Genomic DNA, 17208 nt, shown 5'->3' on the forward strand with positions numbered 1-17208 from the left:
CAGGCCCCATGCCACTGGACACCTAGAAATTTTACTGACATAGAAGGTCCCTGAATTTTAGTTAAATTTATTTCCCATCACCTGACACACAAATGTCTCACCAATAAGTCCAGTGTGTTTTCTGCTTCTTTCTCATGGATCCCATCAGCATTATGTTGTCAATGTAGTGGACCAATGTAATATCTTGTGGAAGGGAAAAGCAATCAAGATCTCTGTGAACAGGATTATGACGCAAAGCTGGAGAGTTGATATACCCCCTAGGTAGGGCAGTGAAAGTATATTGCTAGCCTTGCCAGGTGAAGGCAAATTGCTTTTGGTGGGCCTTATGGAATGGAGAAAAAAGAATGGAGAAAATGGCATTTGACAAATCAATGGCTGAATACCAAGTACCAGGAGATGTGTTAGTTTGTTCAAGCAATAAAACCACATCTAGTACAGCAACTGCAATTGGAGTAACTACTTAGTTAAGCTTACCATAATCCACTGTCATTATTAAAGATCCAACTGTCTTCTGCACAGGCCAAATAGGAAAGTTGAACAGGGATGTGATGGGAATCACCACCCTGCATCTTTCAAGTCCTTCATGGTGGCACTAATATCCGCAGTCTCCCTGGGAATGCAATATTGTTTTTGATTTACTATTTTTCTAGGAAGAGGCAGCTCTAATGGCTTCCATTTGGCCTTTCCCACCATAATAGCCCTCACCTTACCAATCAAGGAGCCAATGTCGGGAATCTGCCTGCTGCTATGTATGTCTATGCCAATTATGTATTCTGGCACTCAGTGCCCTCAGCCTCACTGGGGTCTTCCCACACATCCTGCATTCCAAGTTGCAGGGTCCCATATTTTTTTCCAATTAATACCCTCACTTTAACAGTAGACACCTGGTGAGGCTGAGCGCTTACTTTTGTTGCAGGTCAGCCACCAGCATGATAAGAGCTTGTGTCTGATTTTCCACAATTTCAGCCCTTTGTCTACAGGAGATCAGACTCTCACCCAGGGCAATCTTTTAGAAGATTTGAAGCTCAGTGTGTGTTCTGGAACTGGGAGTTAGAATCTCCGAGCTCATCATTTTCTTTCATCATTTTGTCCAGCAAACATAGAAGCAACAAACCAATTTCATTATGTTCCGTGGTCCTCCACATATGGTCAAAGATGTCATCTATAGAGTCACTAAACTTCTTGCCTCTCATGAGCGGTGAATCAGGAGTATCAAATGTACTTATTTTGCATAGCTCTCTCAATAATTCATGCAAAGGGCTATCAATGTTCTCCATACTATTAGAAGTAGAGTCCTTATCATTTTGGGGTCTAATAATATTAAGCAGTCAACTCTTGAAACTCTCAGACCAACTAAAGAATTCCATCCTTAAAATTCTGTTCCTCTCAAACTGACACTTCTGGTATCAAAATCTGTTTTAGTCAAGATTCTCTAGAGGGACAGAATAGGATAGATGTATGATTAAAAGGGAGTTTATTAAGGACACACGATCACAAGTTGAAGTCCCACAAGAGGCTGTCTGCAAGCTGCGGAACCAGGAAGCCAGTCTGAGTCCCCAAACCTCAAAAGTAGGGAAGCCAACAGTGCAGCGTTCAGTCTGTGGCCAAAGGCCCGAGAGCCCCTGGGAAACCCCTGGTGTAAGTTCAACAGTCCAAAAGCTGAAGATTTTGGGGTCCAATGTTCAAGAGCAGGAAGTACCCAGCATGGGAGAAAGATGAAGGCCAGAAGACTCAGAACATCCTCTTATTCCACCTTCTTCTGCTCGCTTGATTCTAGCTGCACTGGCAGTTGATTAGGTTGTGCCCACCCACATTGAGAGTGGGTCTGCCTCCAGTTTACTGACTCAAATCTTAATCTTTTCTGGCAACACCCTCACAGATGCACCCAGGAATAATACTTTGCATCCTTCAATCCAATCAAATTGACATTTAATATTAACCATCACATATAGATAGTGAAATTTTCTAGGCAGTGAAGATGTGATATGCAGAAAAATGCTCCCCAAACATGTCTCTGCCATAATCTTTTGTGAATATGTTACCTTTGATAAAAGCAAAACATCAGCCAAATTACATTTAAAGGAGTTTAATTGAACAATTAATGATTCAGGAATTGGGCAACCACAGAATCACAGCAGATTCACAGAGACACCAGCACAGTTAAGTGGTAGAAGAAGATTTATAGACAAAAATAGGGACATGACAAACAGAAATTGGAAGTTAGGTACAGAATGGCTGGATTGGTTAGAGCTCAGCATATGCCTTATTTGAACACAGTTTGAACACTCAGTAATATATGAATGGTTGAAGTATCACTGCTGGGATTGGCCAAGACTCAGCTATATTATAGACACATACTCCTAAGTTAGGTTTTCAATCTTGTCTATTAAGCTAGATTACAGCTTATCCACAAGGACTCAAATATAGAAGCACAGTCAGGCCATATTTAGTTTGCCTTAACACCTTACATGGCAAAAGGGACTTTGCAGACAGAATTAAGGTTAAGGACCTTGAGATGGGGATATTATCTTGGATAAGTCTGATAGGCCGAATCTAATCATATGAGTCTATAAAAGTGGAGAAACGTTCATGTCTGTAGAGAGCCAGAAATACCGTAGCATGAGAGAGAGAGAGTTTCCATGTTACTGACTTTAAAGGTGGAGGAAAGTATCACGAGCCAAGAAATGTGGGAATTGTCTAGAAGTTGGAAGAGGCAAAGAAACAGATTTATAACTTGATAGTCTAGAAAAGAGCACAGTACTGTCAACATCTTGATCTTAGCTCACTGAGACCTGTTTTGAACTTCTGACCCATATAACTCTAAAATAATAAATTTGTGGTTTTTGTTTAAGCCACTAACCTTCTGCCAATTTATCATGGCACAATAGAAAACACATACAATAATTTAACGTTATAATTATTTGAAGATTTTTGTGCAACTTTGTCTAAAAAACTATCATTACATGAATTTATCTGCTTATTTATAATAGTCTTAAATACAGCAAGTGACATATACATTTAAAGATTCAAACCCCTGATAATGTTATTAATTTTTGATCATCCTTTATTTAACACAGATCTGAATGCTATTCTACTTTTTATGTAAAAAATTTCTAAGTCCTTGGTAAGTACAAATAGTTGATTTTTATACAAGATTTTAAAAGATACATGATAAAGCAAAGATTTTGGTAAAATCTATTATCGTAAAGAATACTGTAGAAAAGCAGACTGGAACATACTTGATTACTAGATAAGGCATGCTGCCTACATCTGTTCATTAAACACAGAACCCTGAGAGTAATAGTATAATAAAGATGTGAGAAGACATTACTTTGTAATGTTAAATGCATTAAAAAGAGAAAACATGACTTCCTTCTTTTTATGCCTACATAATATTCTGCTATGTATGAATACTACATTTTCTTTATCTAATCCACTGTTGATGGGTGCCTGGGTCGATTCCATGTCTTTTCTATTGTGAATAGTTCTGTGGTGAACGTACTGTGCATGCATCTTTTTGGTAGAATGATATTATTTTCCTTTGGAAATAGATGAAGCTGAGAACTCCAAAGTCCCAATTCACCTGATTCTCTGTCAACAGGAGTGCCAGTTCATGTACACTCATCTGAAGAAATTAGTCTTCTATGTATGCACCCTGCTTATATGAAATGCACACACTGCTTTTTTGAAGGGCATTGCATTGAGTAATAATTAAAATGACCACTGGGTTGTATTGCTGTTTTATCTCATGTCCTTTTCTAACAGCGTGTTTATTTTTACTGCAGTTGCTACTTTTGTTTCCACAACCCTTGGTGTCACTTTTCTCTCCTACAGCACTTCTAATATTGCTGATATAAATCATTTTCTCCTCTCCTTCCCCCTCTGAAGATGATGGTGATAGTGATTAATATGGTGATAATGTTGATAGTGATGATGATAATGGCGAAGTTTAAAGAAGAGGCTTTTAATTATTTTATTTTATATTTTTAACATTTTAACTTTAAAACTGATTAGTGTGATTTCTGACCTGAACATTTGACTATAGATTACATATAATTATGTGATTTTAACATTTATTTTTCAAAGAAGAATATTTTAATTTTGTAGTTTTTGATTAAGTCAGTAAGTTATTTCCTAATAAGTATCTTCATGTTCTGGGAAAATATTTAAGTCATAAAGCAGTGACCTGTAATTGACAATTACATTAATTTTTTCAAAGAAAGTATAATAAATATATAGTATTCAAGATATTTAAAAACATCAATCTGAATTTTAATCAGAGTTACCCAAATCTAAACCTATTTAAACACACATGAGTCAACCTGCCAGTGAGTCCTGGGGGCCCAGGGCAACGACAGGATTTGTGCTTGGATTGTTCTTTCGGTAGATTTGATCAAATGGTATTAATGTGATTTGAACTCTAAAATTCCAGCCAGAGCCTAGAAAATCTTTTATTTAATTCCCCTGCTCCCTGAAAGCACTGAGTTTAACACGCCTCCAGTTCTAATCCATTAACGTTAACAACCTTCAGAGCCATTAGCGATAACAACTTCCTCCGTCACAGTTTCTCATAGTAACCCCCTGTGAAGAATTTATACAAAAAGTAGATAAAGGGAGAATAAACAGATTCACATCTTTTAACACACTGATGCTAGCCATGGGGACAAAGTGCGTGGTCAAGGCTTGTGTGCACACACATCAAGCTAAGAATTCAGCAGACTCCGTTGCCGCCGTTCCCGTGTTCTTACTTACTTCAGGATGCAAATTCATGTCCTACGGGGCAAGCTAGGTTTATAATGCCACCTTTCTCCCTTCTGGAGTTTACAAACAACTGTCAGATGGACAGAGAGCCAGTGGTGAGGGAGGCTGCAGAGTTGCAGTCATTTGCTGTAAACTCAATTCTTCTTCCTTTCTGCCTGCTTTGAGATTCCACAAGAACCAAGTATTTTGAAGATTGCCCCTTCAAATCACGAAAACTTTTAAATGCCTCCTCTCGTCTCACCTGGACATTTGGTTTTGATTTTGCATTTGCAAACTAGGGGTGGATTTAGTATCCCATTCTGGCAGTGGTTTTAGACCTGCCACTGGGCCTACATTGCCTTTCCTCTTCTCTCTTTTGTTGGGCTTTGTTCAGGACATTGCCAGGCAGCAAGGTGGGACTGGGGTTTGGCCAGCAGAGACAAGCGCTGGGATTAAGTGATTTTTCTTTTTTACTTACTGTTATTTAAACTCTGGATAGTCTCTGTCTTAAATCATACTGATGGCCTTGCATTTGTGTAGATTTTTTTTTCTTTATTTTTCTCCATTGTTTTTCAGCTACCTGGAAATTTCCAATTTTTTAAATCACAAAAACAAAAGTCATAATTGGAAAGTTCTTTAAGGGGTCTTGTGATCTAGTCTCCTCCCTTTGGGTGGTTTATGAAGTGCCACCCCATTCAAGTGCTGTGGTTTGTGAACTCGATGAAAAAGTATTCTGTTAGAAGTAAGGCCTGTGTAGAATCCTAACACATTGTAAAACATTCCATGGTACCTAGAACCTCATTACACTGTTTCATCTTGCAAGTTTCAATAATTTCAGGATGACATTCCAAAATTTGGGCAAATATAACAAATAGCATGCTATGGTTAAAAGTTAATTGCTAATGAAAGTGCAATAATTAATTTTATTTTTGTTATATTACAGGGAAAGAAAAAGCATTTTATTCATTGGTAGAACTGCAAAGATGTAATAATTTTAATAAATAAATTTTTTTTACTGAATTCTTTATTTCTGAACTAGCTGAACAGATTTTTGAGTTTCCCCTAACATAGAGGATAACTAACTTGTCGCAAATACTAACTGAATGGAGTTAAAAGTCAAAATTTCAAGATTCTTGTTCATATTCAACTACATATTTCCAATGTTTTGTTAGATTATTTTAACTTTATTCATAGTTATCAATATCAATGATTTATAACCTCAACTTCTTTGTATAACAACAAACATTATTGTTACCATGAAGGAATCCTGATTCAGACCCCAAGAATGGGTTCTTGGATCTCACACAAGAAAAAATTCAGGTTGAGTCCACAAAGTAAAGTGAAAGCAAGTTTATTCAAAAAGTAAAGTAATAGAAGAATGGCTACCACCTAGACAGAGCAGCAGTACAGGCTGCTTGTCTGAGTATACTTACAATTATCTCTTGATTATATGCTAAACAAAGGGTAGATTATTCAATAGTTTCCCAGGAAAGGGGCAGGGATTTTCCCCAACTGAGTGTTCTTCCTCTTTTTAAAATGTGTAGGGTAACTTCCTGATGTTGCCATGGCTTTTGTAAACTGTCCTTGGGCTGGTGGGAGTGTCTTTTAGCATGCTAATGTATTATAATTAACATATGATAAACAGTGAAGATGACCAGAAGTCACCTTCATCACCATCTTGGTTTTGGTGGCCTTTGGCTGGCCTCTTTACCACATCCTGTTTCGTTAGCAGGATCTTTGTGACCTGTATTTTGTGTTGATCTCCAGTCTCATCCTGTGACTAAGAATGCCTAGCTTCCTGGGAATGCAGCCTTAGCCCCTTTTTACCTAACCCCTATTCAAGATGGAGTCACTCTGATTTGAATGCATCTGACACTATGACCTCATTTTGTTGTTGTTGCTGTTGTTGTTATAGTTCAGGTAAGTGGATTGCATGCACTTTGTGCTTCACTGTGGGTAATTTTGATCCTTCACTCATTTGGTGGTATGGCTGATATGTACTTTGGCACTATTAATTTTCAAATTATGTGTACTGCACCATGAGGATGATAAAAGACAAAAGAACTCAGAGCCATACTGCACATGCCTTTAGAGCCATCGGCACGCCATGTTAATGGCTATACAGTCTGCCAAGCATCCTCATGCTAGCAAAGATCTTAATATTCTTATGGCTGATGATTTAACATGAGATAGAATAAAAAGGATCACAGGCTCTAACTTTAATTTCATTATTAAGACACCCCGATCTTCACCACTTTAGAGATTTTTTTGTTCCTAGCATCACCAGCTTTGACTTTTCAAATAAAAGCTTCTCCCATTTATGTTCTCTCTATGACTTCTCCTCTAACTCTCTTCTTTTAACCCCCTGGAAAAAAGTTCTCAATGAATCCATACTTCTTTTTCAACTTATACCAATATTTAAAGAAGCACGTTTCTTTTTAGCTCTTTAGACTAAAAATGGAAATATATTAGTTACTGGCCTATGGAGCAATACATTATTATTTAGGGAGTTTTGATGTGAGAAGGGTATGAAAACTCAACATTTCAAGTTTATCTTGTGAGCTAGATTCTATCATCTATTTCCTTGATTGCTGCTGTTTTATAGGCTAACTCATCACTGTGGCCCCTTTGTAGTCTCAGATTCGTATTTTCTGTTTCCTTTTTTCTGACTTTATGCCTGTTGCTTTGCTAGCTTGATTCTTGTTATAGGTTTTGCCAGAATCCATATCTTTGCTTTGAGATAAAGTTTTAGCTAAGAGTTTGGTGTGATCAAGAAAACCCTATTATCTCTGCGTTAGTTCATTTATTTATTATGACAACTTCATTAATTGAACATGACGTGATAACTACTGTGGTAGAAACTAAAGGTCCAGTCCTGATGCTTGCTATAAGGAAACTCAATGGAGTAGAAAAAATATTAGAATACAATATGGGAAGTGATACGATTGAAGTGCGGGGTGTCTTGAGAATGCAGACAAGGCACAGTACAAGGGAAATACTAAATTAATCTAGGAGTGGAGTCAAGAGGGCAGTGAGAAAACTGTGCAAAAGAGGTGGCTTCTGATCTGAGTTATGAAAAATTAGCAGCAGTTCAATAGTGAAGTCCTTTCACCCTACTAACGCTTTACTTTCAACAAATATCTCCACTGTTACGACATCACTTTTTCTCCTTTATGTTTTTCTCCTGTTACCACCCTATTTCACTTTTTCTCATTAGGGCTCACCTTCTTGGAAAAGTCACTTAGATTTTCTCTATTTTCTTAAAAACCAGACACTCATCAATCATAGCTATCCAGATGCTGCTCCAGCCACTACACAAACACTATTTGTCAGTCTTCAGAGGTGACATCCTAATTGCCAAATTCAATAGCAGCTTTTCTCAATTATCTTATTTGACCTGTGTGTATTGTTTGGCACAGGTTACCACTTCCTTCCTGAAACTCAGCCATTCGTTCACTTTATGCTATCACTTTCTCCTGATTTTCCCCATTTCTGGATGCATATTTAAAATCTTCCTTAGGCAATTTCTCTTTCTCCTCATCCTTTGTAAACAGTGATAGAGAACATACAGCTCTGTGATTCTCTTTGATTAATACATTACATTATTTAATAATAGCTAAGTATAAGATTCCTGATCTGTAGAACTGATGACTGGACTTGTGTTTCTCTGGTCTAGATAGCCAGACTGCAGAGGCATCATTATTCTGACGCCAGTTGATCTGTGTGTAGTGTTTGTAAGGGGCCTACTTTATGTAAGATTCTAAGGGTAAGAAACATGTATATAGCTAGTTAACAAATCATATGCCAATAACAACTTAGGATTATTTCCTTTTCTTCTCCTTCCATTAGTATTCTTGAATGCCTTATTAGTTTTGAAAATATAATTTTAGTTTGATTTATATTTCTACTTGTTTGTATGAAATCCATTTGCTTTCTTGTTGTTTTCTATTTACAATGTATCTCAGAGCAACTGTGAGCTCAATGCCTCTCCAGTCTTCAATCATGCATTTATTCACTCCTTTCATGTCATTAAGGATGATGTTAAATGGGAATAGGATGATGATCCATCCTAAGAGCACCTCATTAGACACTCCTCCCCAACTGTAGAGTGAGCTGTTTATCCAGTCCCTGTGACCAGCCTTCTCTCACCTCCGTTTCATCAATAGCTACTTTAACTAGGCTGTCATCATTGCTCGATTTCCCAAATTTCCTTTCTTCATTTTTCTCTTTAAAAAATGAGAGCTGTATCTAACCCATTATCAATGGCTCATTGATTTTTATGTTCCTCCTTATTTGTTACCAGGCTTGTATTTTCTCTGCCCTCTTTTCTTCTCTTTCAACATTTAAAAGCTCTACTCGGTGGTATTACTAATATGTCCCTGTGTTGCTCTTCGCCAGTGTTCCTTACTGAAATTTCCTATCTTGGATTCTGTTTTCCATTTTTAACTGACTCTTGTTTGTTCGTATATCTTATATAATAAGTTAAACTGCTGGAAGGTAAAATAAAAAAACAAAAGCATGTTGTACTTTTGAATTGAGCATTTTATAAATTATGTTTTTTGATCATCACAAACATCTTTCACACAATTTTCCCCAATATTGTTCAGCAATTGGAAACTCTTTTTTTTTTTTTTAAATAGAAATATTAGTGAACTGCTGTGATGTAGAAGAGATTGGAAAAACTGAGAAGAATCTGCAGCTATAGGAAACACAGTTTAAGAACTTTGCCTTTGATTATCATCTTGCTGGTAGAACAAGTATAGTAACTGTTGCTAATGATGTACCTAGGTGCCGCAGAAAACATGCTCCAGAAATCAACTTCATTTGCCAAGTTTCAGGACTGACAAGAGAAAGTTGCTTTTTTATAGTTATTCATTAAAATTTTTATTTTATTTTAAGTGGAATCTTATACAGCATTCATTCTATGTACTTAAATATTATCATTACAAATATATTTTACTTTTCATGTACTCAGGGAATTTTTTTAAAGGGAATGCCTATACATTAAATAAAACAGTAGTTACAGAAAAATTCCATGGACAGATTTATAGAAATATCTGAATTATCAAATATATGAGTTACATGTCTCTTAACTTTCTGGAGAAAAAAACATACAATTAAGCATTTCTTATAATATAGAGATATAAAGAGAGGAATTAAATTTTATAGCTCTATAAAGATAACATTCAGACATTTTACCTTTCTATTATTAACAACGTTGTTATATTTTATTTGTACCTACTAAATCAGTGACACCTTTTCTATTCCTGTTCTTGCCTATATTCCTGAATAGTACATAGCCTTTATGTATCAAATTTTATAAATCTTATATGCTCTTACTTTATTAAAAAATTTAAAATAATTGCGCAGTACTGTTAATAATTGACATTTTTTCCTTTGAGTATTCTCTTTCTCAATATTTTTTGCTTCCATTTATTTTGTTACTTTTCAAAGTTCCTAAAAGGAAATGTGAGTGTACTTGTGGAAATTTGGGAAATTAAGTTATTCAGTCTTAATACAATAACCCACACATGCTTAATTTTTGTGACCTCCAATTTTGACTTTTTTTTTTTTTTCATTTTGAGAATTGATATTTTCTGGAACTACCTTTCAACTTTGTCCTTCTGTACCTGGCTTATCTAACTTAACATGCCCTCCAGGTTTATTCATGTTGTAACAATAGAAATATTTCCTTTTTATGATTACATAGCATTTTATTGTACGTATCTGCCATGTTTTCTTTATCCCTCTGTGGACATTTAGATTGCTTTCATATCTTGGTTATTGTGAATAATGCTGCAATGAACATGAATGTGCAGATATCTCTTTAAGATACTGATTTCATTTCCTTTAGATATATACCCTGTAGTGGGATTGCTAGATCATATGGTAGTTCTATTTTTAATTTTTGATGGAACCTCCATACTGTTTCCTTAATGGCTGCACTAATTTACATTAACAACAACACTTTTATCTCCATGCTTGCCAACGTTTATCTTTTGTCTTTTTTGATAGAAGCGACTTTAACAGGTGTAAGATAATCTATTGTGGATTTTTTAAAATAGTTTTTAAAATAGTTTTATGTATTTGGGGGATACATGTGATATTGATACATGCATATAATATAATGATTAAACCAGGGCAATTGGGAGATTCGCCTTTTATATGTAGGGAACATTCCAATTCCTCTCTTCCAGAAATTTTGCACTATACAACAAATTATTGTTAAAGTTACCCTACTGTACTATCAAACCTTAGGTTTTATTTCCTCTGTCTAACTGTATTTGTGTATGCACTAGCTAGCCTTTCGTCTATCCCTGGCCACTACACTTCCCAGCCTCTGTAACTACCCTCTAATTCCATGGGATCCACCTTTTTAGTGCTCACTTATGATTGAGAACAGGCGGTATTTCTCTTTCTGTGCCTGGCTTATTTCATTTCACATGACTTCCAGTCCCATCCATATTGCTGCAAATGGCAGGATTTCAATTTTTTTTATGGCTGCAGATATCTACCACATTTTCTTTGTCTGTTCACCCACTGATGGATACTTAGGTAGATACTGTATCTTGGCTATTGTGAATATAGCTGGAATAAACAGAAATACAGATATCTCTGTGATATACTGATTTCCTTTCTTTTGGAGATATATATATATATATATATATATATATATATATAGAGAGAGAGAGAGAGAGAGAGAGAGAGAGAGAGAGAGAGAGAGCGCGAGCGCAGTGAAATTGCTGAATCATGAAATAGTTTTATTTTTAGTGTTTTGAGTACCATCTGTACTGTTTTCCTTGGTGGCTGTACTAATTTACATTGCCATGAACAGTGTATGAGCGCTCCCCTTTCTCTACACCCTTGCCAGCATGTTTATTTCAGTCTTTTAGGTAAAAGCCATTTTAACTGGGGTGAAAGGATAACTCATTGTAGTTTTGATTTACATTTTCCTGGTGATTAGCAATGCTGAGGGTTTTTTTTCCATTAAAAAAGCCATTTATATGCCTTCTTTTGAGAAATGTCTATTCAGATATTATGTTCATTTTTATTTTTAACTTTCATTTTAATTTCAAGGGTACAAGTGCAGGATGTGCAGATTTATTACATAGGTAAACGTGTGTCGTGGGGGTTTGTTGTACAGATTATTTCATCACCCAGGTATTTTGTTCATCTTTAAATTCAATTATTTGTGGGTGTTTTCTTCTTTTTGCTATTGAGTCCTTTGAGTACTTTATGTATTCTGATTATTCAACCCTTTTGGGATGGATCATTTAAAAAAGTTTTTCCCTATTCCATTGGTTGTCATTTTACTTTGTTAATAATTTCCTCAGCTGTCTAGAAGCTTTTTAGCTTGATTTAATCCCATGTGTCTGATTTTGCTTTGGTTGTCTGTGTTTTTCAGTCAAACCCAAATAATCTTTGCCAGACCAATGACCTGAGTGTCTTCTTGATATTTTCTTTTAGTAGTTTCATTGTTTCACATCACACATTAGAGTCTTTAATTCATCATAATTTGATTTTTGTATATGATTATCCAATATTCTCAGCACCTTTTATTTAAAAAACTGTCCTTTCCCCAGTATATATTCTAGGCACTATTCTCAAAAATGAATTGGCTGTAAATGTGTGAGTTTCTATTTAGGTTCTCTATTCTGCTCCACGAATCCACGTGTCTGTTCTTATGCCATTAATATGCTATTTGGATTACTATGGCTTTTCAGCATATTTTGAAGTCAAGTAGTGTGATGTCTCCAGCTTTCTTCTTTTTGCTCAAGATTGCTTTGGGTATTTGGAGTATTTTTGGTTCTATATGAAGTCTAGGATTTTTTGTTCTATTTCTGTGAAGATGTCATTGGCATTTTGATAGAGATTGCATTGAATCTGTAGATAACTTTGGGTAGTTTAAGCATTTCAACAATATTAATTCTTCCAATCATGAGCTGGAATATATTTCCATTTGTTTATGTTCTCTTCAATTTCTTTCTTTACTGTTTTATAGTTTTCCTTGTAAAGATTTTTTAACTTCTTTGGTTAAATTTACTCATAGGCATCATTTTTGCAGCTATTGTATTGTGATTGCTTTCCTATTTTCTTTTCTAGATTGTTCACTGTTGGTGTATATAAGTGCTACTGAATTTTATATGCTCATTTTGCAGCCTGTAACTTTGCTGAAGTTGTCTATAAGTTATAATAGTATTTTAATGAAGTCTTTAGGTTTTTCTAAATGTATCATGTCATATGTGAAGAAAATAACAACTTATTTTCCAGTTTGGATGCCCTTTATTTATTTCTGTTGCCTAAATGCTCTGGTTAGAACTTCTAGTACTGTGCTGAATAAAAGTGATAAAAATGAAGATGATTTTCTTGTTATGGATCTTAGAGGAAAGGCTTTAATTTTTCACTGTTTAGCATAACGTTGGCAGTGTGCTTGTCATATATGGTGTTTATTGTTTTGAGGTATGTTTCTTCCTCATTTTGTTGAGAATTTTTATCAGAAAGGAATGTTGAATTTTGTGAAATACTTTTTCAGCACCTACTGAGATGATTATATGGTTTTTGTCCTTCATTCTGTTAATGTGATATACCACATTTATTGATCTGCCTATGTTGAAATATCCTTGCATCCCTGGGATGAATCCCACTTGATCATGATAAATGATATTTTTATCGTGTTTTTGTATTCAGTTTGTTACTATTTTGTTAAAGATATTTACATCTATGTTCATCAGGGATATTAGCCTGTAGTTTTCTCTTTTTGTTGTGTCCTTGCGTATTGTTGGCATCAGGGTAATTCTGGCCTCGTAGAATGAGTTTGGAAGAATTTCTTCCTTTTCAAATTTTGTAACAGTTTGAGTAGAATTGTATTAGTTATTCTTTCAATGCTTGACAGAATTTAGCAGTGAAGCCATCTGGTTTTACTTTGATGGGTATTACTGCTTTGATCTCATTACTTATTATTAGTCTGTTTGGGTTTTCTATTTCTTCATAGTTCAATCTTTGCAGGTTCTTTGTGTCCAGTAATTTATCCCATGCTAGGTTTTGCCATTTTTGGGTGTATATTTGTTCATAATAGTTTATAATTTTTTTTTTTTGCATTTCTGTTGTATCAGTTGTCATATTTTTTTTTGTTGTTTCTTATTAAATTTATTTGGATCTTTTTTCTTGGTTATTGTAGGTAAGTTTACCAATATGGTTTATCTTTTCAGAAAAAGTCTTTTGTTTTATTGATCTTCTGTATTTTTCTTATTCTCCACTTTATTTCTTATCTGAAATTTGTTATTTCTTTCTTTTTACTAATTCTGGGGTGGATTTGTTCTTCTTGCTTTGCTGATTCTCTCAGGTGCATCACAACGTTTTTTATTTGAAATCTTTCTACTTTGTTGATGTAGTTGTTTATAGCTGTAAACCTTCCTCTTACTACTGATTTTACCATATGCCATATATTTTGGTACATTGTATTTCCATTTGTTTTAAAGTATTTTTATTTTCAAAATTATTTATTCATTTATTTTTATATTGGAGGGTTTCTCACCAGAAAATTTGCTAGACAGATTCTAAAAGAGCTGTAACACTTAATAATATATTTTTACGTTTCCACCTTAATTTCTTCATTGACCCATTAATTGTTCAGGAACTTGTTGTTTAATTTCCATATGTCTGTATAGTTTCAAGTTCTTATTTTTATTATCTAGTTTTATACCATTGCAATCATAAAAGATACTTGATATGATTTTGACCCTTTTGAATTTGTTGAAACTTATTTTGTGACCTAACCAATAGTCTTTCCTTGAAAATGTTCCATGTATTGGTGAAAAAAAAAATGTGTATTCTGTAGCAGTTGGATAAATTGTCTGTAAATGTCAATTAGGTCCATTTGGTATAGACTGTAGTTCATTTCCAATGCTTCCTTGTTGACTTTTGTCTGGATGATCTGTCCATTACTGGAAGTGGGTGGTGACATTTTCTACTATTATTGTATTGCAATGTATTTCTCCCTTTAGATATATTAAAATTTCCTTTATATATTTGGGTCCTCCAGTGATGGGAACATCTATATGTACAGTTTTTATACCTTCTTGCTGAACTGACTCTTTTGTCATTATATAGTGACCTTTCTCTCTTTCTTACAGGATGCTGCCTGTTGGGTGGAGACCTGTCCAAAGCTGTTGGCCAGAACATCTACAGGTAACTTTGTTTCTTCACAACCTGATGTGCAGGGTACAAACACAAGAATCTTGAGATAGAGATAGTCTATTGGAAGCCAAATTGTCTTTTAAAAATAATTCTTGGAAGTCATAAATCCTGTTTTTTTGTGAATTCTGTTGTCAATATTGCTAAAACACTTTGAAAGATACACTCGGGTTCAAAGGGAGAAAATAGATACCCCACCTCTTGAAGGACTGTCAGGGTAAGTACGTGTAGGATAGAATATGTATCAGTGCAGTTGTTGTTGGACAATTCCATCTAAATACAACGTGTACAAAAGTCAACTATATTCCTGTATATTAGGAATGAAGAGTTGGAAAATGAATGATTTGTAAAACATCATATATAATAGCTTAAAAATAACATGACCTAGTTAGATTTAAGTTAAAATTGCACATGTAAGAGCTGTACATTAAAAACTATACAATATTGTTGAGATGAGTAAGAGTGCCTAAATACATGCGAAGATATTTCACAGCCTTGGATTGAAACTCTCAATGTTGGTAAAATCTTAGTTTTATCCAAATAGGTCAATTGACTCAAGGCAATTCCATTCAAAATGCTAGTAGGGTTTTGTTTGTTGTTATTTTGGGTTTTTGTTTGTTTGATTTTGTAGACAGAGAGTAGAAAATGACAAATAGAGTCTAAAATTTATATAGTAATGCAAAACATCTATATCAGTAAAAATTGGTATACAGAAATAAAAGTTGTCCACTACCAGAACTAGTGGAGGAAAACTCTGGCAAAGTCTGCAGAAGGAATGGCATTAACACTTTCTACATGTTTGCAGGTGACTTTTTTTTTTTAAATGATAGCAAACATTTGCTACATTCATAATCCCCTCTGTACATTTTTTTAAAAAAATACAAACACTTGTGATACAAATTTTTTGTGCAGATATATGCTATGTAAATGAGAATATAAACTTTTATTCCCAATTTGTCCATTTTCATTATTACAGATGGTGCTATATGCAAAATCATTTATATGATGCCTAATATGAAATGAATATTTTTATTTTAATTAACAATAAATTGTATATAGACAAATTAATCCCTTACTTTCTATAAAAATGGTAAAATCTCAGGACAAAATGTTATTTGCCAAGAATCATAAGCTAGGCTACCATGACTTTACAATTAGATATTGTTCTAGAAATGGCTTTTTCTGGCTTACTTAGATTCATATGAGAGACTTCATTTGCAGTTTTAGATGCTTGATGGAGACAGAAACTTAAATATTGAACTACAAAAATAACAAGGTGATGGATATAAATTTTTCTAAAACGCTTCTATTAAATGATGGATATATGATGAAGAATAATACATAAGTATCACTTCACAGTCTCAAAACTAGTAGACTAGAAATATGAATCTCCTGACACCATCTACCCATCTATCCACAACTAAATAAAAGTATTTTATTTGTATTTAAATTTATGAAACCATTCTGGGTTTCTGTGATTCTCTCCATTTGAGCTATATGATTCTAAGTTTTTTCTGCCCCCATATCAGTTATTTCCTTTGATTAGAAACAAAATCAATTAGTCATTTTGGATGTCCTGATGTTAAAATAATACATATTTCTGATTTTTAGGAATCAAAAAAATCATAGCTTCTATCCTATATTTATTTAAACTGTTATGTAATAATTAGGCAGTCTCTGAAATAGCTCAGAAATATTTTTTACTGTTATAATTTGCTATCTCATTTAATATGCTTAAAATATTTAAAAGTATATTAATCTTTTAAATTATGTGTATTATTTTATGACACTTTCAAAACTAACATTGTTTTTGGATATTAGCTTTTGAATTTCCTGATTTGTGGGTTTAATTTTAACTCTAATTGCTCATAATTATACATATTCCCATTGAATTCATGAAGGTATTTTATTAAATGCTTACTTACAGTTGAAAAAATGAAACACACAACATTGTCTTCTTTTAAGTAAGTACTTTCAAAAATCATTTCATTAGAGTATTATAAATGGCACTAGCAAATAGAGACTGCATGTAGGAATAATAATTTGCTTCCCCATGGATATTTTATGTTGTGATAGAATAGAACAAGAGCTTTACCAAATTTTTTTATTATAGAGATCAAATTAGATACTATTCTAAATGTTGTGAAATTATTTTGTTTTAATATTGTGAAATTTACTATCATGTTCTATGAATAAAGATAATACTTTCAAAGAAAATATTATTTGTTAATTTTAGAAGAGGGTGAATGGTTGCTATCGGGGCAGCTCTGAACT

The 17208-nt window shown here is 34.1% G+C and overlaps 1 long non-coding RNA gene and 1 pseudogene across 2 annotated transcripts in view; one reads left to right on the top strand and one right to left on the bottom strand.

Annotated features, from left to right (window-relative positions):
* LOC108583129 overlaps nt 1-17208 on the top strand; it is a 460617-nt gene that overhangs the window by 328260 nt on the left and 115149 nt on the right. For both annotated transcript variants that reach the window (XR_004180100.1, XR_001897440.3), the window contains exon 4: nt 14874-14928. This is a non-coding gene — a long non-coding RNA (uncharacterized LOC108583129). The remainder of the gene's footprint in view (nt 1-14873; nt 14929-17208) is intronic.
* Nucleotides 14265-14317, bottom strand: LOC116271524 (annotated as a pseudogene).

The sequence above is a fragment of the Papio anubis genome, chromosome 19 (assembly GCF_008728515.1).
Source record: "Papio anubis isolate 15944 chromosome 19, Panubis1.0, whole genome shotgun sequence".
Lineage (NCBI taxonomy): Eukaryota > Metazoa > Chordata > Mammalia > Primates > Cercopithecidae > Papio > Papio anubis.